Source organism: Diceros bicornis, chromosome 12 (assembly GCF_020826845.1).
Source record: "Diceros bicornis minor isolate mBicDic1 chromosome 12, mDicBic1.mat.cur, whole genome shotgun sequence".
Classification (NCBI taxonomy): domain Eukaryota; kingdom Metazoa; phylum Chordata; class Mammalia; order Perissodactyla; family Rhinocerotidae; genus Diceros; species Diceros bicornis.
The window spans coordinates 18,695,520-18,718,941 of NC_080751.1; the positions used below are offsets into that span (position 1 = coordinate 18,695,520).

The window sequence follows — 23,422 nt, forward strand, 5'->3', positions numbered from 1 at the left end:
CAGTCTTACTTAAATATTTATTTTGCCCCTACCAGGTACTAGGCATTGTCAGAGTAACAGAGATGGAAGAGACATGACCTTGCTCTCAAGGGGCATGTAAGCTAATAAGAGAAACAAAACAGGTATATAACGAATCCAGTGACAAAGCAGCATGCGGTAACTATCATCAGAGTTGCAAGATCAGCGGAGACGACAGATTAAGTCCCTTCTACACTCCACAGAGTAAAGAGCTCTCATTTGACTAAGGCTTAGAAGGACAGACAGGATTTCAATAGGGAAAGACTTTTTCGGGCAGAGAACAGTAAAAATGAAGCCTCAGCTACGATTATGAATGGTAAGACTTACTTGGAAAATAATAGTAGCTCGTGTGGAGTTGGGCTGGAGCTCAAGGACATGAAGAGAGCGGTGGGAGACAAAGAAGGGGAAAGAAATTTTCAAAAGTGGGTCATTTTGTGGCAGGCCAGGCTTGGAGGTTGGACTAAACTTTCCAGGCCACAGGCAATCGTACATTCATTCAGCACACCTTTGGTGAGCACGCACTGTGTGCTAGGCCAGAGGATGGGGGCGGTGTGGTCCTTGCCCTCAGAGAAGAACAAAGCTGAGAGAAGGACAGGCCTGTGATGAGACCCAATAAGGTGTGAACATTCCTGGGATGGGGGATTCGCAGAGACAGGGGCACACAGTGAGGCCCCTCACCCAGATTCAGTCAGTCAGGGAAGGAGACTGTCCAAGCTGAACGTTGAAGAGTTGCCAGGTGTAGGACAGGGCAGCAGGGAGTCTTGTTTCTCAAGGCTGAATCTCTGCCTTGATTTCCTTCCTGGTACCCAGCACTTCCATTTTATTCAAAAACATTTATTACATAACTGTGCTAAGCACTGGAGCAGATGCAAAAGAAAATAGGGATTTATAATCCAGGCCAGTAGCTCTTACTCGGGGATCCTTAGACTCTCTAGGATCTCACTCAACAGTGACTGGTCCTGTCTCCCATAGGCCTACAGAATGACCTTAATTTCTGAGGACCCTCCCACTTTGCCCTCTGAGACTAGCCCTGCTCTGACCACCATGCCACTCCTCCAGTGTGCCTGGTCTTGCTTTCTCATCCCCATGCCTGTGCATAAGCCCTTCCCCTATGCCACCTCCAGGAAGCCTTCTCTGACTACCCATGATGGAGTTAGATGCACCTCCTCTGTTATTCCATGGGTAGTTTGTGCATAAAGTATCAAATCACTTATCACGCAGTCCTTTGATCTTTGTATTGCCGATTTACTTGTTTATCTTCCTAAGGATGGGGTCTGTGTATTTTATCCTTGACTCTCTAGTGTCTGTCACACTATATAATAAATAAATGAACCACTTGTCAGGGGCTGCTGACGTTGTGCCTGGTACCTGAAGACCCTTCCTCAAGGCACTGAGCTGCCTCTCCTGCCTTTAGATGCTACCCCAAGACTTGATCCCACAGGGATGGGCCCCCGGAATCTGGACACAGCACATCGTCCTGGTTCGATGTCTGCTCTCCACTCCTCACCTATCAGCTGGGACCCCCCTGGATACTTAGAACGACCCAAGTCAACATCAAGTTCATCCTGGACAAGTGGTTTGGACACAGACTCTACCTGTTCCCCTCTGAGAGAGTCCAGTCCCATAGTCAGCTTAAGCTCCCAGCCCCGCCTTTCAGGCTGATTCCCCACTTTTAACCCATTATACAGTATAACAGAGGGTAGAGCACAGGCTATAGAATCAGAGGGCCCACTTCAAGTCCTGGCCCTACCACTTGCTAGTATGTGATCTCGTGCAAATTACTCAACCACTTTGTGCCTCAGTTTCCTCATCTGTAAAACGGGGATGATATTAGTAGCACCCACCTAATATGGGTGAAAATTAAAAAAAAAAAATAACAACATTCCAGGTGTTTGGCACAGGGTCAAGCTCACAGGAAACACTTGGTTGAATATTAGCTATTCATACCTGTGGCACAGAGGTTCCAGCATGCAGAGAGGCAGAGCCCTCACAGACTAAGGCACAATCTGGCTGAAGAAGGAGGTCCAGGCTCTGCAGCCAAGGCCAGGCCCCTCAGTGCCCATGACCTGCTATCACTGCCAGAACTTTCTCTGACAAAGGGCCCTGCCCCAGCAAGTCTATCTAGTCTACAGGCCATGACGTATCCCCCACCTCCTCTCTCTGCTTCTGCAGCTGAAGACACATGGAACCAGACCATTTACATACAGAGCTTTCCCCACCATGCAATTCAAGGCACCTTACATAATTTTTGGAACAGCTGAAGTATAGCCAAATGAATAAATAACCCAACTGAAATGTATGACAAGAATAAACGATTGCTACTTCATCTCATACGAAATGGAAGCATAACTGTATGTTAGCTCTTTGTATACAAATAAGAAAGTATATGATTATATATTAATGTTGAGGTCGGAAAATTTGATAATTATACATTCTTCATTTCTGTCTCATTCTCTCTTCACAAACAGTGCTAAACGGTCAGGTAATATCTGTAACTCACTTTGTTAAAAAAGTGACAATACAAAAACATGGTAAAAAAATTCAAATAGTACAAAAAGTACAAAAGCACAAAATAGTACAAGTAGTACAAAAACACATATAGTGATAAGTCTGTAAGAACTTCACGGCCCCGCCAGCAGCAACCACTCTTATAATCTTCCTGTGTATCCTTTCAGAAGTTTTTAATGCATTAACAAGTATGTAGGAATATAAATAGCCCCCATCATTCTTATATACAGAAATGGTAGCATATCATGCAAAGCTGTATTTTGGGATTTTTTTCACATATCTTCAATATCATCCTATATCTGTTCCTGTCGAGCTACATCACTTTTTAAAAGCTGCACTTTTTAAAATGTTTTTAAAAACATTGCACTGAAGGCATGTTTCATAATTTAACCAGTCCCCTTACCGACAGACATTTAGGTCATTTCCAATCTTCTGCTGCTACAAACAAGGCTGCAATGTATATATCCTTGTACACATGTCTCTACACACGTCCAAGTATATCCTTAAGATAAATTCCTAGAATTCAAGTTGCCAGAACAATGGTAAATGTATTTTTTTACTTTGACAGACACTGCCAAATTTCAGGGCAATTCTTAACATGTGTTTATTTTTCTCGAGAAAGGATTCACGGCTTTAATCAGATTCTCAAACGGGTCGGTGACTCTAACAAAGACGAGAACTACTGAGTCAACAGGTCATTGTACAGCTTCAAAAAGCAGCAAGGGCAGAAGCTGAAGGTAAGTAGGACCCAGAAAATGCCTTCCTGAGGCCCCTGGAGAGGAGTGAGAGGGAAGATGCTGGGGGGCTCGTTATACTACTGGGCTTGTATTCACAGGACCTCCTCCAGGCAAGATGGGTCAATTACATATAAAGCAGGAGAACTTGTTCCCACTCCCCACAGGGCCCCTCTACGTTAGCTTCTGGTAATAATTTAACGCTACCTCTTGGGAGAGGGGAGGAGAGTACCTTAACCCTGAGGAAGGAAGCCACAGCGACTGGGCAGGGAGGTCTTTCTGACGACTTGACAAAAGTCCACTTGTGGGGCCTCCTGCTCTGTTACAGGTCAGGCTGCTCATGCTGTGTTATACCTAGGCCTTAAAGGGTTAACAGTGTTGAGGGGGAAAGGTGAAGGTCTTTTCCAGAATAATTTACAGTCTGGCCTTTAGCTTCGATTTATCCCTGAGGCTGATTGTGGATAAAACATTTACTCTGGATTTTATGTCTAGCAGTCCAGACCAAGAAGCAGTACGGCAATCTACTGATCTCAAACATCTTGAACCTTTAAAAAGAACCCTTCAAAGGCAGTGGTTCAGGTTCCCATAGCTCTCAGTTCAGCTCAAACACAACTGAACACTACAAGTTACTCCCAATAAAAACAACAACAGGCCTTAGATGGAAATCCTAAATTCCTAGGGAAATTAATCTCTTTTTTTTGGTTTAAGTATATTGTGAAATGATTATTAGGTTCCGCTAACATCCATCATCTCATATAGATACAATAAAAAGAAAAGGAAGAGGAAAAGAAAAAAAACAAGGTTCTCCTTTGAGGAGAACTCTTAGGATTTACTCTCTTGACATCTTTCCTATATGTCACACAGCAGTGTTACCTATGGTCTTCATGTTATAACTATATCCCTAGTACTTACTTATCTTAGGGAAATTAATCTTAATTGAAACTGAGAAGGATTACTATATTAAGTTTAACAACATAAAAAACCTTTAGTTGGAGCTTCATGCTGGTCTAGAAGTGTTAAGCACTGTAAAACTATAGGGTGAATTTGATATGATAGGTGTAATAAAGAGCTATCCTTGTGAATGGGGACAATTTCAGCATTAAGCACATTTCCTAGAGTTTATAGCATACGGACAGGCCTAAGTTCCCTTAAGTCCTATGTTTTTATTAATGCTTATTCAATTTATCAGGCATGCATATATTCCTATAACCGTTTCTAAAGCTTAGTTTCTCAAAGAAAGGGCCAAGAAACACCTGAATTACAATCATCCAGGGAGCCTATTAAATATGCAGATTCCTGGGTCCCACCCTGTCATACTGGGTCAGAATTTTGGGGAGTGGGGCAAGATTCTGGATGTTGTTCAAGCTTCCTGGGGGATTTTGATAGACCCTGAAGTCTTGGAACTATGGCTTTAGAAGTCATCTTAGTTTAACCTTCTATCCTTCACAGCTCCAACAAAAAGGAGCTGTGGGGCCTCTGCTTAGACACCTCTGGTGAGAAAGCTCTCGCCAACTCCAAGGCCACCTACCCTATGGGTTTCAAAAGCAATTTCCTTAAATTTAACCAGAACTCACCATCCAAAAAACTCCTACCCAGCTCTGCCCAAAGCCACAAGGAGTAAATTTATTCCCTCGTCCACATGCCAAGCCCTTCAAGAATTTAGGGCCCTAACATAATGTTATAAACCAATGTTACCGCAATAAAATAAAAAACTTAGGGCCCTTAACATGAGTTCCCACACCCACTGCAATCTTCCCTTTCTAGTTGAAACGGCTCCATTTCTTTCAACCGTATCTCACACGTCAGCTTGACAAGAAGAAAGTTGAAGAGGAAAAGGAAAACATTCAGTCAAGATTTAGTTAATAAGCCAGGAAGCCACAAATCTAAATCCCAAATCACTATGAACCAAGCACTGACGGAGCCACAGTAGGACAGAGAGAATAAATCTGTTTACAGGTGGTCTGACCTTGACCAAGGACCACAATTTGGAGCCTTGGGATCCTCATCTGTAAAACAAGGATAATAAACCCGCCTCTGGTTGAAATCAAGATTAAATGAGTAACCTAGGGTGATTGTCATTCAGAGTCCCTCCAGGGAGGCCATTCCTGCATCTATCAAACTGCCTCCATAAGTAGCCCTAACTGCAGTGAAAGCAAACCCTCAAGGGCTAGGTTTGGGCCAAATCGCAGCCCAAAACCCAAGCAAAATTGTTTGAAGTTTCTTGTTTTATATTAAAAAGGTATCTAAATTTTGAATTCTACTCCAAAATACATCTGTGACTGTTTTAATACAAAAGTGTTTTTTCCTCAAATATCTGGGTAAAACTGACACCCAAGGAAAATCCCCCCCTTGTTTATTCTGAAGCTTCAGGTATTCGCAGGCACACAGTCTACCATCTCAAGTGCCTGCCACACACCTCCATCTCCCCTGGAGAAGAGCAGGCTTAGTCTACAAGCAGATGGGCAAGATCGGGTAAACAAATGAGTGTTAGACATAAGCAAAGAAATGGGCCACAGGTTATGAGTCTGGGGATGACCAGGAGTCTCTCCTCAGATGCTGAGGGCTGCTGTGCTCCAACTTGACTGTGCATGTTACTCTCTAACTTGCTTTCAGAGAAAAATTATCCCCAACCAAATGCAAGAACATCTAGGAGGGAAATTCACAGACCCCTTGATCTAGCAGTTGTGTGTTTGGGCATGCTCGTGTATATGTGTGTATGGGTGCGTGCGTATGTCCCCAAAGCAATAGAAATCTGACCTGAGCTGAATGTAGGGGATCTGGCCTTGGCCACACGGGGCTCTGGGAAGAAAGCAGGGCTTGGGCAGCCATGGTAACCCATTTTCTCATTCCTGTCCCCTTCCTCTCCTGCTTGCCCTTCCATCTCTCTGTCATCTGAGAATTCCCTGGCAACTAAAGAGCTAGGGTTTGGCCATCAGCAGTTACAATCTGTCCACTGTATCCGCGGCTCTGCGGCCGCAGATTCAACCAACCGCAGATCCAAAGGTCTACAATGGTTGCACCTGTACTGAACACATATAGACTTGTTTTTCTTGTCATTATTCCCTAAATAATACAGTATAACAACCATTTACATGGCATCTACATTGTGTTAGGTATTACAAGTAATCTAGAGATGATTTAACGTACATGGGAGGATATGCATAGGTTATATGCAAATATTACGTCATTTTATACAAGGGACTTGAGCATCCACGGATTTTGGTATCCGCGGGGGTCCTGGAACCAATCCCGCCAAGATACTGAGGGACCACTGTACTTGCAATGTAAGGAGGAGGTAGAGAGTTCTAGAACTGATGGGCAGTGAGATGAATAATTTGGAGGAGGACACCCTATCCGTTCTTCCCAGTCAGCTGGAGTGAGCAAATGCCCATTTTCCATAAATGGTGGGGGTTAATCAGGACCCACAATGCTCCCAACAGCTCAGAGAAGACTTGCATCAACTTGGGGAGCACTTAAAATTGGGCCGACTGTTGAAAAGCAATAACCTCCTTGGTCCCAAAGTCTCCAGCTGGTCAAAGCCATGACAAAAGAATGAGACTGTGCCACTGGTAGACTCAAGTCAAGGACTTCATAATCACAGGCTCCCATGCGCCAAGCATTGTACTGAAAGCATTAGATACATAAGAAGGAGAGAAAGGATAAGAAACTAGGAGGAAGCAGTAAGTTTCTTCAAAGGAGCAAAGAAAGAATTTAAAAGTAAAACAGTTAAAAAGAAAACTCAAGGGAGCCAGCCCGGTGGCATAGCGGTTAAGTTCGCGTGCTCCACTTCCACAGCCCGTGGTTTGGAGGTTGGGATCCGGGGTACAGACATACGCTCCGCTTGTCAAGCCATGCTGTGGCGGCATCCCATATAAAGTAGAGAAGACGGGCACCGGATGTTAACCCACGGCCAGTCTTCCTCAGCAGAAAGAGGACGATTGGCAACGGATATTAGCTCAGGGCTGATCTTCCTCACAAAAAAAGAAAAAGAAAGAAAACTTAGGTGTTAGTCTGAGTCAGCTCCAGGGAATATGAACTCAATCCTTCTTTTTTTTTGAAGTTTTATTGAGGTCACGTTGGTTTATAACACTATATAAATTTCAGGTGTGCATCATTATTTCTGTGTAGACTACACCATGTTCACCACCCAAAGACTAATTACCATTCGTCATGGTACACATGTGCCCTAGCACCTCTTTCACCCTCCACCCTCCCCTCTACCCCCTCCCCCCACTAACCAGCAATCTAATCTGTGTCTATGTGTTTGTCTGTTGTTGTTTTTATCTTCCACATATGAGTGAAATTCTTTCTTCTTAATGCCGAAACCCTTCTTAATGCCAGAAACAGTGTTTCCGGCACGAGAACTCAATAAGGAGCTGCTCTGGTCTCTAACTACTCTACGTCCTGAGTATAAGCGGCTCTGGAGGGCCTTTTCGACGGTGCCAGTGGATAAAAGGCGGGCTTGCCTCACTCTTGCCCACTGCAAGCGAGTCTCGGGCCCGCCGGCTCGGCTCCACCCTGTGGCCGCCCGGGCCCCGCCCGAAGGCCGGCGACGGGCACCCCCTCCTCGGCCCGGCGCAGAGCCGGCCATCCCCGCGAGGCGCTCCGGGGCTGCCGCGCCCCGTTCCCGAAGCCCAGGACCCCCGGCCCCGGGCGCCCTTACCGCTCGTGCCGAGAAGGGACTGCGCTCGTCCTCTGCGGCCACGGAGGTCACACCCTCGTCGGGGCCGGGCAGCGGGTCTTATTCCAGGCGGACCCGCCCCACTTCGGGGTGGAGACTGAGCCGAGTTCCTGGTCGTCCCTCTGCCCACGGGACCGGAAAATCCTCCGCGGACGAAGCGCACCTGGAGCCGGGGGCCGGGACAGTGCGCTGGGCGCCCAGGGAGGGGCCGGCCTCGCCCCCAGGCGGGGAGCTGCGCCGGGCACGTGCCCGCGCCCCGGGCGGCGGCCAGTCCGGCTCTGCCGGCTCCCCGCCTCGTGCCCGCCCGGATCGCACAGCCCGCCCGGCACCGCCCAGCCCCGCTCCTGCCCCCGCAGAGCCGGAGCAGCTGGACTCTCCGGTCTCCGGTGCCCGGGCGCCCCCACACCGTCGGAGGTCCAAGCCCTCGGGCCTTGCCTGCGCCCGCGAGTCCACGCTTCCTCCCGGGAAACTGCACTTTCTCTCTCAACGTCAGGACTCACGCCGAGCCTGTGGCCGGAAAAGTGGAAAGTCAAATCAGGATGGCACATTGCGTTTCCCTCTTGCACAATAAAGCATGCATTCCGAAAAGTTCCCAGTAGTTCCTCATCTCCCTTGAGGAAAACTGCTTTCCCTTTCCTTGGGGAAGCCTTTGGGAATTGGAGTTAGGAGCAGCCCCGGATCTTTCTCTCTTCACCTGTAAATTACCAGGGTGTGGCGCTGGTCAGTAGCTCCCGGGTTCGGCCTTGGTGCAGCGCTCGCCTCTTGTAATACAGTTTTGTGTGTTCCTATCCGCCTTCCCGACTGAACACAAGCCTGTTGACCGCACCAACTGAGTCTAAGCCGTCTTCGCACCCGCGCGCAGTACCATTTCGGGCACATGGTGGGTGCTCAGTGAATGCTTGCAGAATGAATCCGTTGAGTCTACAGGCAAATTCCGGTTTTATTTAACAAAGTGTAGGAAGCTTTGGGGACTGTGTTTGCTATCCAGCAGACCAAAATCCAAGTGACTATTAGCACCCTTAAAGCTGGAGAGGTAACATGAAATTATTTCATTAAGATGTAGCTGGGGCCGGCTGGCGGCCTAGTGGTTAAGTTCCCGCACTCCATTTCGGTGGCCCCGGGTTCGCGGGTTCCATCCCAGCGCGGTGCCACGAACTGCTTGTCAAGCCATGCTGTGGCGGTGTCCCACATAAAGTAGAGGAAGATGGGCACGGATGTTAGCTCAGGGCTAATGTTCCTTACACACACACACACACACACACACACACACACAAAGATGTAGCTAAAGGCGGTGGTTTAACACGGTTAAGAGCAAGGATCAGACTGATGCAGATTCTAGACCTGGTTCTGCCCCTTTTCTCTGCTTCATAACTTAAAGGCCCTGAGATTCAGTTTATGAACTAACCTGGAGGAAACAAAATTAACAAGATAAACAGTATAAAAAGAAGGAAATAAGGATAATACATTTCCTCAGAGAGATTAGAGAAACTATTGCATCCCTTAAAAAATAACTATTAGGCTACCCTAAAAAATAAAAGGGTAGGAATGGAGCAGATGCTGTTAGCACCCTTCCGAGCACCTTTACTAGGAGGGTGCGCCCAACTCACAGATGCTCCCTTCTCCCCATAACTGCCCTCAGACCAGGTTGAGAGGCCACAGTGAGGCGCCAACTTTTACAGAGTACCAAAGATCAGGAATAAACCTGTGATGCCCTTCATATTCAGGAGCTCCCTGGGGCTAGGCTCAGGCTGCATTTCAGGGAAAATCACAGCTTTGCTTGGCTTCCTCCTCTGCGCTTACTTCTCTCACTTACTCACGGGTTTCTCCTGAGAATCCTCCCTCACTAAGGCACTTGCACAAGAATCCCTTTCTTACCCTCTGCTTCTGGGGAACCTGATCTAACACAGAGTATTTTAAAAATTAATATAAGTGTTGAAATGAAAGACTCAAGGGAGCCTTTGCATTCAAGCGAGCAGGATGAACACGTGCACTTGCCTCAGCTCCGTCTTGAAATCCAACTCAAGCAATAGGAGATTTTTTTTTTTTAAATCTCACAAGAACAAGAGAACAAGACAGGAAAAATAACAAAACTTTGGAAACTGGAAAGCAGATAGACAGGTAAGAATTAACTTAGACCTGAGAAAACTGACTCTGCAGCCAGAGTAGAGAAAGCTGAGAAGCAACACGATACTGTAGAATTTCTCAGGATAGGCAGGAAACTGCTGCCCCAGGTGCTTCTGAAAGTGGATATATAGTTAAGACTAAAAACAGGAGGATTTTTTGTAAGTCGGTACAGGAAGCAGTCTCCTCCACCCGCTTCCCAAAACTGCACAGCTGCCACTGCCCCTCTCCCACTTGGGCAGAAGATTGGAAACGTAGTCTCTGGATGGGATAAAGCAGAGGATCTCTGGAACGGGGCACACCGGGTGTAGTCAAGATGTTCCGGTTATCTAAGGCTGCTAACTAACTATCCCGAAACTTGGTGACTTAAAACAATGACTATTTTGTTATATCTCATGGTTTTGTGGGTCTAAATTTGGATTACGCTTGGCTGGGCAATTCTTCTGTTCCATGTGGCATCAGCAAAGGTCACTTGGTGGTATTCAGCTGGTAGATGGGCCAGTCTGGAGGATTCACTCACATGTCTGGCACCATGGCAAGGGTAGCTGGAAGGCTGGTCTCAGCTGGCACTGTGGACCAGAGCACCTATACATGCTCCCTCCACATGGCAGTCTAACGGTAGTCAGATTTCCTACATGGAGGCTCAGGGCTCCCAGAAAGGATACTCCAAGAGATCCAGGCAGAAGTTACTAGGCTTCTTATTATCTAGGCTTGGAAGCGCCTAAGCGTTATTTCTGTTGCATCGCATAGCTCATACAAGTGACTAAGGCCAGCCCAGATTCAAGGGAAGGGGCATTAGGCTCCATCTCCTAATGGGGAACTAGAAAAAAAATTGCAGCCACCTTTATCTGCCACACACGGCTAACGGAACTGTACTGACATTGAAGGTCTATCTGAAACTTAATATGATGAATATTGAGCTGCTCAGTGTTCTTCCTTCACTTGGCTCCTAAAACACTGGCAGCCAAAATGGGGAGTTTGAATATTCTCCTTAGGGGAAAAGTAGAGACCTAAAGAGACTGTCATCAGTTACTTAACGAAACTGAGCAACTCTCCGTAGGCAGGCCCCACCCACTTACATCTGCACACAGAGCTCCCAGGTGGCATGTGATATTTTACTCGTAGGGTTGCTAGGTAAAATACAGAACACCTGGTTAAATTGGAATTTCAGATAAATAATTTTTTTTACTAAAGTATAAAATATTGATATACTATAAGTATGTCCTAAATATTTCACAAAACATATTCATACAAAAAATTTTTTGTTGTTTATCTAGAATTCAAATTTAACTAGCTGTCCTGTTTTGTTTTGTTGTATTTTGTTTTGCTGAATCTGGTATTCTTTTTTTTGTGTGTGTGAGGAAGATCAGCCCTGAGCTAACACCCATGCCAATCCTCCACTTTTTGCTGAGGAAGACTGGCCCTGAGCTAGCATCTATTGCCAATCCTCCACCTTTTTTTTCCCTTTTTCTCCCCAAAGCCCCAGTAGATAGTTGTATGTCATAGCTGCACATCCTCCTAGTTGCTGTACGTGGGACGCGGCCTCAGCACTGCAGGACAAGCGGTGCATCGGTGCATGCCCGGATCCTAACCCCGGCCGCCAGTAGCGAAGCGTGGGCACTTAACTTCTAAGCCACAGGGCCGGCCCCATGCTGAATCTGGTATTCTTAAATAAGAGCAGACAGCTGAAAGTCATCAGAATTTAAAGGAGGGATCAGACATGAAACATAGAACAGGAAAAAGGAAACTTGGAAGAAACACATTACATGAAGAGAAAAAAACTTTGAAAAATCTATTACCTCCTTTGAGAAATAAAGATAGATTAAAATAGAATAAAAATAGAATAGAGTATCTAAAAAATGAACACTCAGAGAACTAAACACAGCTCTTTAAAATTAAAAATATGATAGAGTGGCTGGAAGATAAAGTTGAGGAAATATCCTAGAATGTATACATAAAAGGCAAAAAGAAGAGAAAGAGGTAAGAAAGGGTAAGAAAATTAGAAAGCCCATCCAGGACATCTGGGAAACAGAGGAATAGAAAGCAATTAAATAATTCAATTGTATATATTTTTAGAACTAAAGGACGTGAGTTTCCACGTTGAAAGTGCTCACAGAGATCAGCACAGTGGACAAATCAGAACCACACTAAGGTACATCATGATAAAATTTCAGAAGACTGGGGACATAGAGAAGATCTTACAAGCACCCAGAGGGAAAAATGAGGTTTCATACAAAGAGCCAAGAACCAGAATGGCATCAGATTTCTCCACAGCAACACATGAAGCTGGAAGACAATGTGATCATGCCTTTACAATTCTGAGAGAAAGTGATTTGCAACATAGATTCTCATACCCATCCAAACTATCCGTCAAGTGTGGGAGTCAATAAAGAGATTTTCAGACATTCAAGATTTCAAAAAATTTATCTCCCATCTACTTTTTCTTAAAAAGCCTTCAGATGATGTGCTCCACCAAAACAGGGAGGTAAACTGAGATGGTTAAAAAAAAAAAGTGAATAGCAGAATGGACAACTGAAAATTGAATGGCAGGGAAGAGTGGTTAGTTAACACTACATATAGTTATTGATTTCTAATTTTCCTTAATTGTGGGGTATGGTTAACGTTTATATAAGCAATTACTATGTGCCAATCAGTATTCTAAGTGCTTTAGATATACAATCTTCATCAGTTAATCCTCACAACAGCTCTACGAGTTAGATACTCCCATAGAGTAGAGGTAAATAGGTATCACTATTGATGGTATACAGTCATTTATTAATTCAACAAAATTGTATTAAACTTCCTGTGGTAGATGGTATTTTTCAAAGTTGATTGAAATAATATATTCAGTCTTACATGCTCTTCCAAAAACCCTGCTCCCAACTGGCCCCCGTCAACCTGGGTGGGCTTCTGGGCTGGGCTTCTGTGACTGCACAACAAAAGTAATCCTATGTGGGCCAGCCCCGGGGCTTGGCGGTTGGGTGCACGCGCTCCACTACTGGCGGCATGGGTTCGGATCCTGGGCGCGCACCGATGCACCGCTTCTCCGGCCATGCTGAGGCTGCATCCCACATACAGCAACTAGAAGGATGTGCATCTATGACATACAACTATCTACTGGGGCTTTGAGGGTAAAAAAAAAAAAGGAGGAGGATTGGCAATAGATGTTAGCTCAGAGCCGGTCTTCCTCAGCAAAAAGAGGAGGGTTAGCACGGATGTTAGCTCAGGGCTGATCTTCCTCACAAAAAAAAAAAAAAAAGTAATCCTATGTGAATTTCAAGGCTGAGTCTTAAAAGGTGATACAGCTTCCACCTACTTCTCCCACTCAGAACATTTGCCTCTGGAGCCCCGAGCAGCCATGTAATAAGTATAGGTGCCCTGAAGCCGCCATGCTGCAGAGACCACGTGGTCAGCCCACATGAAGATAAAGAGAGAGTCGGAGGAGCCCTGGCTGTTCCAGCCCCAGCAGTTTGAACTTTCCCAGTCTCAGTGCCAGACGTGTGAATGAGGAATCCTTCGAGATGACTCCAACATTGTTCCTGTCCCACAGCAGCCAGCTGAGACCCTGAGCGAGAACCCCCTAGCTGAGCCCAGTCAATCACCAGAATCATGAGCGATAACAACAGTAAATAATTGTTGTTTCACACTTCAAAATTTGGGGTATTTTACGAAGCAATTGATAACCAGAATTCTTCCAGATAAACGTGGGGGTTTAGCCCATACTTCTGAATCTCCCTTCCCAACACTCATTGAAAAGACCCATTGCATGTAAAGAGGGGGAATTATTACCCTGAGTGGCAAGTCTCCTCTCTGATACAGGAGATGGCAATCTCCGGAGGATGGCCAGGCCACACCCAGTTTGGCTGCTGGCCAGGAAATATTTGAGAACAAAGGCCAGATAACCGTGGCTTTGCATTGAGAAGAAATCTTGCAGGGGTGACATTTCTTGCCAGATGGCTCCCTCCACTATCTTTTCAACCTAAGATATGAGCAGAAAATTCTAAAAGCATCCAAATAGACAGGCAGGGAGCCAAGAATTACCTCATCCTGTTTGGGGACAAATGCGAAGTATAGATAAAACTTTTAACGTTCAAGGATGAGTAAGCATAAAAAGCATATAGTACTATGAAAAAATTCTGGAACATAGAGAAGAAAACAACATCTAACAGGCAGGAGAAGAAACCATTTTTTTAAGTTTTACAATATAAAGCAGAAGTAAACTGTTTCTGTTGTCTTTGATAGATGAAATAGACCAAAAAACATAGAAGTAAACTGAGTAATATTATTCATGAGGTAGAATTGATAGTTCTGGACTGGACTGGACTCCATATTCTACAGAGAAAGCACTTTCTTTTCAATTATCTACTGAATATTTTAAAAACTGACAAAATATTTATTTGCAAAGAAAACCTCAATAAATTTCAAAATAAAAATAGGGTTTAAGTCCCAGCTCTACCATTTATTAGCTGGTGACCTTAAGAAAGTCACCTATTTTCTCTGTGCCTCAGTTTCTCATCTGTAGTATAAGGATAATGATGGTACCTACCTCATAGGTGCTATGTTATAAGAATTAAATGACTTAATATATGTAAAATTTTTTGAAGAGTTCTTGGCCCATTGTAAGTTCTATATTAATGTTGGCTATTTTTCTGGTCACAATTAAATAAAATTAAAATTTAGTAGTAAAACTTTTAACCAATCACTCCCTTCCCCAATCAGCAGTGTTTACTACCACCTAATTATATACATGCCATGTTTTGGGAGCTCTAAGAGAAGCTAACTTTGACATCATCCTTCAAGATGTTTCTCCATTGTCTCCTAGAATCCAATGATATCAAAGAAAAACCTGATGTCAAACTGATTCTTGTTCTTTTGTAGGTAATCTAGTTTTTCTCTCTAGAAAAACTTAAGATTTCCTCTTTCCTTTGAAGAATGTGTTTAGGAGTGGGACCTGTTTTGCTCCTTCTAGTGGACAGTCTTAGGTCTGTTCACTCAGAAGTGACTCTTCTGAGTGAATCTTTTCCGAACTCAGAAATGTTCCTCTATTATATTATTCTCTCTTCCATTATTCTCATTCTTTTGTTCTGGAATTTCAATTGATGTTGTGGAAACTTTTGACTTTATCCTCCATCTCACTTAACCCTTCTTTCACTGGTCATTTTTTATTTATTTATTTATTTTGTTGAGAAAGAGTCGCCCTGAGCTAACATCTGTTGCCAATCTTCCTTCTTTTTTTTTTTTTTTTGCTTGAGGAAGATTAGCCCTGAGCTAACATCTGTGCCAGTCTTCCTCTATTTTGTATGTGGGTCGCCACCACAGCTTGGCCAACAACTGGTGTATAGGTCTGCACCTGGGATCCAAACCCTCGGACCCAGGCTGCTGAAGCAGAGCGCACCGACCTCAACCACTATGCCACGGGGCCAGCCTCTGTTTTTGGTTTTATTTTAGTCCTTTAGCTTTAGTTTGAGAGAATCCTTAGGATTAATCTTACAAATTCATTAATTCCATTTTCCGTTGTGTCCACTGTATTCAGTTCATTTACCAATTTTTTTTTAAATATAACTTTTATTTTTATCAAAGTTACAAATACACATAGTTTTAAGAGGTGAATAGTTCTACAAGGCTTGTTACGAAAAGAAAAAAGCAGCTTTCCATCTTCTCATTCTCACCCTTCTAGGCAACTAGTGCTGCTTTAAGGATAAACCCTTCTGAGGTCCATAGAATCCACTGATTCCTGAGGTTACGGACTAGGACATCCCAATCAGAAGTCACAGCAGCATATTAGGCTTGCTAAAAAAAAAAAAAAATAAATATATATATATATATATATATATATATATATATATATACACACGTAAGGTTTGTGAGAAGGATTCTCACGTTGAAAACTTGTGTGTCTATAACTGCAGGCCCATTTAGAGCCACTTTGAATAGACCCCATCTCTTATCAACAAAGTGATTAAGGATTGTCTTTCAGAAAAACTGCAAAGTCACACAGCCAGAGCATGCTTAAAAGAAGAAATCGTGACCTGAAACGACCTCGGAACTAAAGATCCTCCTCTCCATGGAACACAAGGACCAGGACATGACAGGAACTTGCAAGTCGGACTTTCATCAGAAGCAAGGGGTCCCTCATTCAGGAAAACCTGGTGTTAAAATTCCTTCCCCACCCTGTCATAAATGTTTAAAAACCTTACCATAAATGTTTGAAGCCCACCAATCCTGTCCCACCAGCATTTCTGCATGCCAGCTTGTTCTCCCTCACCTCTTAAATTTTTCCCCAAATTCTGAATCAGGGAGACATATCTGAGGGCACATGCCCCCTGTCTCCCTGCAGATCAATCTCACAGAATAAGAGCTGATTTCTCCCCCAAAGGCTGATGCCATAATTATCTGGCTTGTTTATGCACATGGAGCAGAGAACCCCAATTTTGTGCGATAACATTTCCAATCTGCTAAATTGAGAGTGAGGGAAGGAACCGTGAGAAGGAGATAGGAAGACAAGTCTATTTTGGGACAGCCCCAGTCCAATGGTAGTGACAGCTCCACCTTCTATGTCTAGCACTCGACTTCCACTTTTCCCCCACCTTCTCAAGCATGAACCAGCAGATCCACCACAACTCATTTCACCTCTGGTCTGGGCTTCTAAGGAATTTAAGGCACAGCATGGCAGCAGATGAGCAACACACCTGAGATTAGCACAAGCTTTTGATTAGGGTCCTGTTTTGCTATTGTAATAATCTTTATTCAGTGAACTTTATTGGTATTTGGAAAGAAGTATTGTCTGATTTATTCCACTTTTAGATATAGGATATCAGAACTTTATGTGTGCCTAACAGACAGACATGGTGAGCAAAGGTGATGAATCCTCTATACTGCAAACCCCCCTCCCCATCAGGAGGTGGTCTAATATTCTACAGAAAATATATCTAGGAAAACCAGCAGCATTTGCTATTTTTCCTTTTTCCATGCCTCAATGGAGGAACACCTTTTTTTTCTTCTCCAAAACCTGTTTGGTTACCATGAGCTGCTGCAGCTCCAACAAAAGAAACCTGATCTGAGCACAGGGAGGTTAATCATTTGCATTATATCAGTATAAACTTCAGCACAGGTTTTTTGTTTTTTTTTTTTAAAGATTTTATTTATTTATTTTCCCCCCAAAGCCCCAGTAGATAGTTGTATGTCACAGTTGCACATCCTTCTAGTTGCTGTATGTGGGACGTGGCCTCAGCATGGCCGAAGAGGTTAAACTTTAGCACAGTTTGATAGTCAAATAACAACGCATTTGCAGATCACTGCCTTCAGGGAAGTGCCCCACCCCTACCCCTCACCTCACTCAGAAGCATGGCAGCTGACAGAGAAGATATTTTCCCTTCAAGATTGATCTTTTTTTTAACATCTGCTCTTCTAGCTTGTATGTTTCCTGCTGCTGTCCTGCTGCTCACATGTATGCCTCATGAAATCAAACCATCATTGCGAAAATTAGCTCTGATCATAGGAATTGACATGGTCTCGTTTGTTTTTGCAAATACTCCAGGTGGATGTGGACAGCCCTGAAGTGACTGCAGTTGTGTCAGCAATCACAAACACACAGCAGCTGCAAATGGTACAGGGTGAGAGTTACCATGATAACTCATCCTTTTCATATATTGTATTTGTGTAGAGGGGCTTTTAGCTTGAATTGAGGTTGTGGCCACTGCCGGGTTCAGGCAAGTTTGGGTAGGTCTGGCAAATTGGTGGGAAAGGTCCAGCAGAGGTCTGAGAAACCTCATCCAAGAGGGGAAAGGAGCCAGGCATGCTGAACTTAATTAAGTAACAAAGACCTGGTCGGTACAGGTGATCCAGGACCCCAAGAACAGAACTGGGACTCAGCCTCCAGGAAATAAGTTTCAAATATTGAGTGGGATTGAACCAAGCCTTATGTTATCATCTGCATAGACAAAGGTAGGCCTTTGATGACTACAACTGTCACCCAGAGAAGTCTCTAAAACATTTTCCATGTCTAATGCTTTGTTTTTAAGTTGTGCTTGCTTATAGGAACCACGGCAGAATATTGCCAGATGGCCAAATCCCAGAACCAGTCCAAACCGGAAATGTCCAAGATGGTGATGGAGTGCCATGTGCTAAAGGTGCTGTGTGCAAGAAGGGAAGATCTGCACATGTCTCAAATGTCCCCGCCCCAAGCAATGACTTGGAGACTCTGCCCCTTCACATCCCATAAGATCTCTGCTCACCTTCCCTTTAGGGAAAAGGTATTTTAGAGCATGAGCTCTGCCTCCTCCATTCGTTGGTCAATAAATAAAGTTTCTGCTCTGCTATTCCAAACCCGGTCTCATTCTATTGGCACAAGCGGCTCCAGGCAAAAGGACCCACTTGCGGGTCACCAGTCCCTTAGGGTTCAGTAACGCAACTAAGTTGTGAATTTGAATACAGACAGTGACATGGTAGCTGTTGGCTCCTCTGAATGTCTTAGGGCCAGCCCCTCAAACCCAGCTACCTGAAAGGCAGGTCTTGGGAACCTTTGATGCAGACACAATTTTGCCTTGTCTAACTGCGTCATCACTACAAGACAGAGGAAACAAACCTGTGACATTAGTGGTGCCTCCTCCCCTTCCCACATTGATGGTAGGCCTTCCTAACCGGTCATTGTTAAACAATCCCTAAGCAACAGAGATTACTACAGCTGCTAAGTCAGCTTCACATACTTCTATAGATTCAGCCAGTAAGGAGACAACAAGTCCAAATAGATTTAGACACTTTATTACTCACCGTAAATATAAACCAGGCAGCATAGGTTCCCTCTTGCCTCCAAGTCCCATGGGGTGATGCAGGGGCGGGTCCAAGTGGATACTGGGCACACAGCGGATCTGTGGCACAGCTGAGAACCTAGAAAACCCCTAATCTTATAAGGGGACTGCTAACAAACCTGCCTATCCCCCCAGAGAGAGCTATTATCTTTTATTACCCTGGAATGTAAGCAAATCATCTCCAGGGAAGTAAATGCACTGTCTCTAGATTTATTACCCTGGAATATCTCCAGGGAGAGATGTCTCCAAATCTCTCTACAGGGAATCTCTGTCTTTACGTGCAGAGGCTGTCTGTTATGTAAACATCCTTGAACAAAACTGTCAATGCCTTTTGATCACAAGATGTACAGAAACCCAAAACCCATGGAGAATTATCTCCCAATAATTTTAACATCCTTTTTATAAATTTCTGAAAATGCGAAGTTTTATTCACACCCCAGTAGTAAAGAATAACTTTCACATGATGAAAATGTCACTGTAGGTCACTACGCCACATGAAATACAAAATTCCGTAAACAATGTATACAAAAGAATGTCACTACTAAGTGACATCTTTCTGGAAATTCTTAACTCTATGCTAAAGTTTCTTGAGAGTAGCATTATGGACATTTTGGGCTGGATAATTCTTGTTGTGGGAGACTGTCCTAGGCATTGTAGCACTACCCCGAGTGTGACAACCAAAAATATCTCCAGACATTGCCAAAGTTGTCCTGGGGGCCAAATCACCTCCCACCGAGAAACACTGCTCTTCTCATGTAGTCGTATTTTAAAAATAAATTGTCGGGGGCCGGTCCAGTGGCGCAAGCGGTTAAGTGCGCGCTCTCCGCTGCGGCGGCCCAGGGTTCGCTGGTTCAGATCCCGGGCGCGCACCGACGCACTGCTTGGCAAGCCATGCTGTGGCGGCGTCCCATATAAAGTGGAGGAAGATGGGCACAGATGTTAGCCCAGGGCCGTCTTCCTCAGCAAAAAACAGGAGGATTGGCGGATGTTAGCACAGGGCTGATCTCCTCACAAAAAAAAAAAATAAATAAAAAAATAAAAAAATAAATTGTCAGACATCAAGTGCTTAGGAATAAATCAATGAAAGCTGTGCAAGACCACTACACTGAAAACTATAAAACGTTATTGAGAGAAATAAAGAAGATCTAATTAAAGGGAGGGAGGTACTATGTTCATAATTGGGAGATTCAATATTTTAAATATGTAATGCTCCCAAACTGATCTATAGATTCAACACTATCCAAATCATCCCAGCATGGGTTTATGATGGGCATATGAGAATTGACAAACTGATTCTAAAATTTAGACTGAACATGCAAAGGGCCAAAAATAGCCAAATCTCTCTCTCGAAGATCAAAGCCAGAAATATAAAGGCATCAAGACTTAATAATATGGCACTGAAGTCAGTGTGGTATTCACACAAAGAGACATATGGACAAATGGAACAGAGGAGAGAGGGCAGAGTCAGACCTTCACCCATACAGTCACCTGATTTCTAACAAAGGGGAAAGGATCGACTTTTCCATAAATGTGCTGAGTCAATTTGATACCATATGAAAAAATAATGAATCTGGATACTTAGCTTAAAGAGAATCAATTGCAGATGGATTGTGGATCCAACCATGAAATGAAAAGCAATAAGGTTTTTAGAAGACATAAGTGAATGTGTTCATGACCTTGGGGTAGGTAAAGATTTCTTAAAGAGGACACAAATAGTAGTAACCATAGAGGTAAAAATTGATACATTTAAATATATTAAACTTAAGAACTTCTGTTCATCAAAAGACATGAAGAGTGTGGGGCCGGCCCAGTGGCGTGGTGGTTAAGTTCGCACACTCTGGTTTGCTAGGGGCCCGGACTTTGCAGGAGGATGCTGGGACCTACGTACCGCTTATCAAGCCATGCTGTGGCAGGCATCCCACATATAAAGTGGAGGAAGATGAGCACAGATGTTAGCCCAAGGCCAATCTTCCTCAGCAAAAAGAGGAGGATTGGCGGGGCCGGCCTGGTGGGGTAGTGGTTAAGTTCGCACACTCCGCTTCGGTGGCCCGGGGGCTCGCAGGTTCGGATCCTGGGTGCGGACCAATGCACCACTTCTCAAGCCATGCTGTTTCGGCGTCCCATATAAAGTAGAGGAAGGTGGGCATGGATGTTAGCTCAGGGCCAATCTTCCTCAGAAAAAAGAGAAGGATTGGCAACAGACGTTAGCTTAGGGCTAATCTTCCTCACCAAAAAAAAAAAAAAAAGACATGAAGAGTGAAAAACAAGCCTTACAGTGGGGTAAGATATTTTCAACACATATATCAAAAAGAAGACTAATGACAAGAATATATGAAGAATACCTAAATTAAAACCACTGTAGAGCAAAAGAATGACAAGAAACAGGGTATTTATATACTGCCTTATGAGATATGTACTAACTACAAAGGAGAAAATAGTAACTGTACAGTGGAGACACCTGGCAGACACTACCTTAACCTAGCCATAAAAGCTGACATCACCACTGATAAGACATATTGACACGTTCTCCCACTGTCATGCACGGAGAAGGACACAACATCACTCCTTCAAAGATGCATAACTTGAATGTAATCTTGAGGGAACAACAGACAAAATTTTACAAAATAACTGGCCAGTACTCTTTGAAAGCGTTAAGGTCATTAAAGACAAAGTAAGAAGAACTATCCCAGATTAACAGAGACTAAGGAGACATGACAGCTGAAGGCAGTGTGTAATCCTGGATTGAATTCTGGTTCAGAAAAGGCATTAGTGAGACAACTGATGAAATTTTAATAAGGTCTGTAGATGAGTACCAATGTTAATTTCTTGATTTTGATCATTGGACTGTAGTTATGCAAGACAGCAAGATATGAAGCCGGGTGAAGAGAATAAGGGATTTTTTTGCTACTATTTTTGCAAAAGTCTGAAATTATTTCAAAACAAAAAGTTAAAAATAAATAAAAAATTAAAAACTTTCATAAGGTACCTGTTCAAGTATTTCGCAGAAAATTGGCAAAAGACTTGAACAAGCACTTTACAAAAGAAGAGATCCAAATAGCCAGTATAACATTCGAAAAAGAGCTTGATTTTATTAGTCACCAGAGAAATGCAAATTAAAACCCTGGTGAGAGTCACCTGCAGACACCAGGGTGTCCGGAAGGAAAGAGACCAGTTATATCAAATGTCAAATTGGAGCAACTACTACTCTCCTACACTGCTGGTGGGACTATAATTAGAACAACCACACTGGGAAACATTTGGCAGCATCAATGTAAGCTGAACAAATGTACATCCTATGACCCAGCAATGTGCAGGTAATGTGCATCAAGAGATATTTTCAAAAATTTTTAGAGCAGCATTATTTGTAATAGCCAATAACTGGAAACAATTTTTATGTCCATCAATAGTGTAATTGATAAAGAAATTGTGGTATGGTGACACAATGAAATATTGTACAGAAAGAGACAGAACAAATTACAACACAACCATGTGAATATCGTTCTCAAATAAAACATTGAGTGGTGGAAGCCAGGCAAAAAACAGCAACTTAATATATGATTCTATTTATGGAAAGTTCAAAAGCAGGTAAAGTTCATCTCTGTTCTTAGAAGTCAGGGTACTGGTTATCTTTGGAGTGACTAGAAGGTTTCCGGGGTTCTAGTAATCTGGTACTTGATCTGGGTGTTGATTACATGGGTGTGTCCACTTTGTACAAATCCACTGAGCTGTGCACTTTTCCATATGTGTGTTATGCTTTCATAAAAAGTTTACAATAAAGAAATCATCTCTTAGTAGAAATCACTGCATTTTTCTAGCTTAGTAAACAAGGCACAGCTAATGCAGGCTGACAGATGAATTCAACTCCTGGGCTGAAGAATGCTTTGATTGGTTCTTCAGGAAAAATTATTTTCAAAACGAATCAATGGTCTCACTGAACAGTTTTGATAGTTTTCTCAGCTGCAGCCTAATAACTGCATAGTAAAAGAACTTCACAAGAATCAATCATGAAGCAACGACTAAACATATTTTAGATAATTTCATGTATTTACATATCTGGAAGAAAATTACGTTACTAAAATGCTGGGTAAAATAAACTGGTTCTTAAAATTCCGTTTCTTTCTTTAAAATAAATGGTTGCTTGATTTTACCAGGAAAAAACAAAAACATAACTGTTAATAATTCAGAGCTGTGTTTAGCCTCTTACAGCACACATTCTCCTCAAGACCACATACTCCCTGCTCAACCCACTGTTTGCACTCCTCTGGGCCTTCAGCCTTCTTCAGGTCACAGGGATTGACTTTGAAGGCAGACAAGAGATCTCCCAATCATGATGGAAACGTTCTATGCCCTAATTGGGGTGGTGGTTACACTGGTATATATATTTATTAAAACTCACTGAACTGTACACTTAAAAATTGTCTTTAAGTGTAATGTAAATTATGCCCCAATTAAAAAAGAAGAATGCTAAAACGACTAATAGTTATTAGTTGCCTGGAGTCAGAATTTATTAAACCAACACCTCATTATGTTATCAGTAAGTCCTCCTAGTATTT

The 23,422-nt window shown here is 43.4% G+C and overlaps 1 protein-coding gene across 1 annotated transcript in view; it reads right to left on the reverse strand.

The window, feature by feature from the left end:
• ANXA4 (annexin A4) overlaps positions 1 to 8,142 on the reverse strand; it is a 63,205-nt gene extending 55,063 nt beyond the window's left edge. Inside the window, exon 1 of the mRNA XM_058551032.1 lies at positions 7,924 to 8,142. The gene's annotated coding sequence lies outside the window, so the exon portion shown is untranslated. The remainder of the gene's footprint in view (positions 1 to 7,923) is intronic.
• Between the last annotated feature and the right edge of the window lie 15,280 nt (positions 8,143 to 23,422).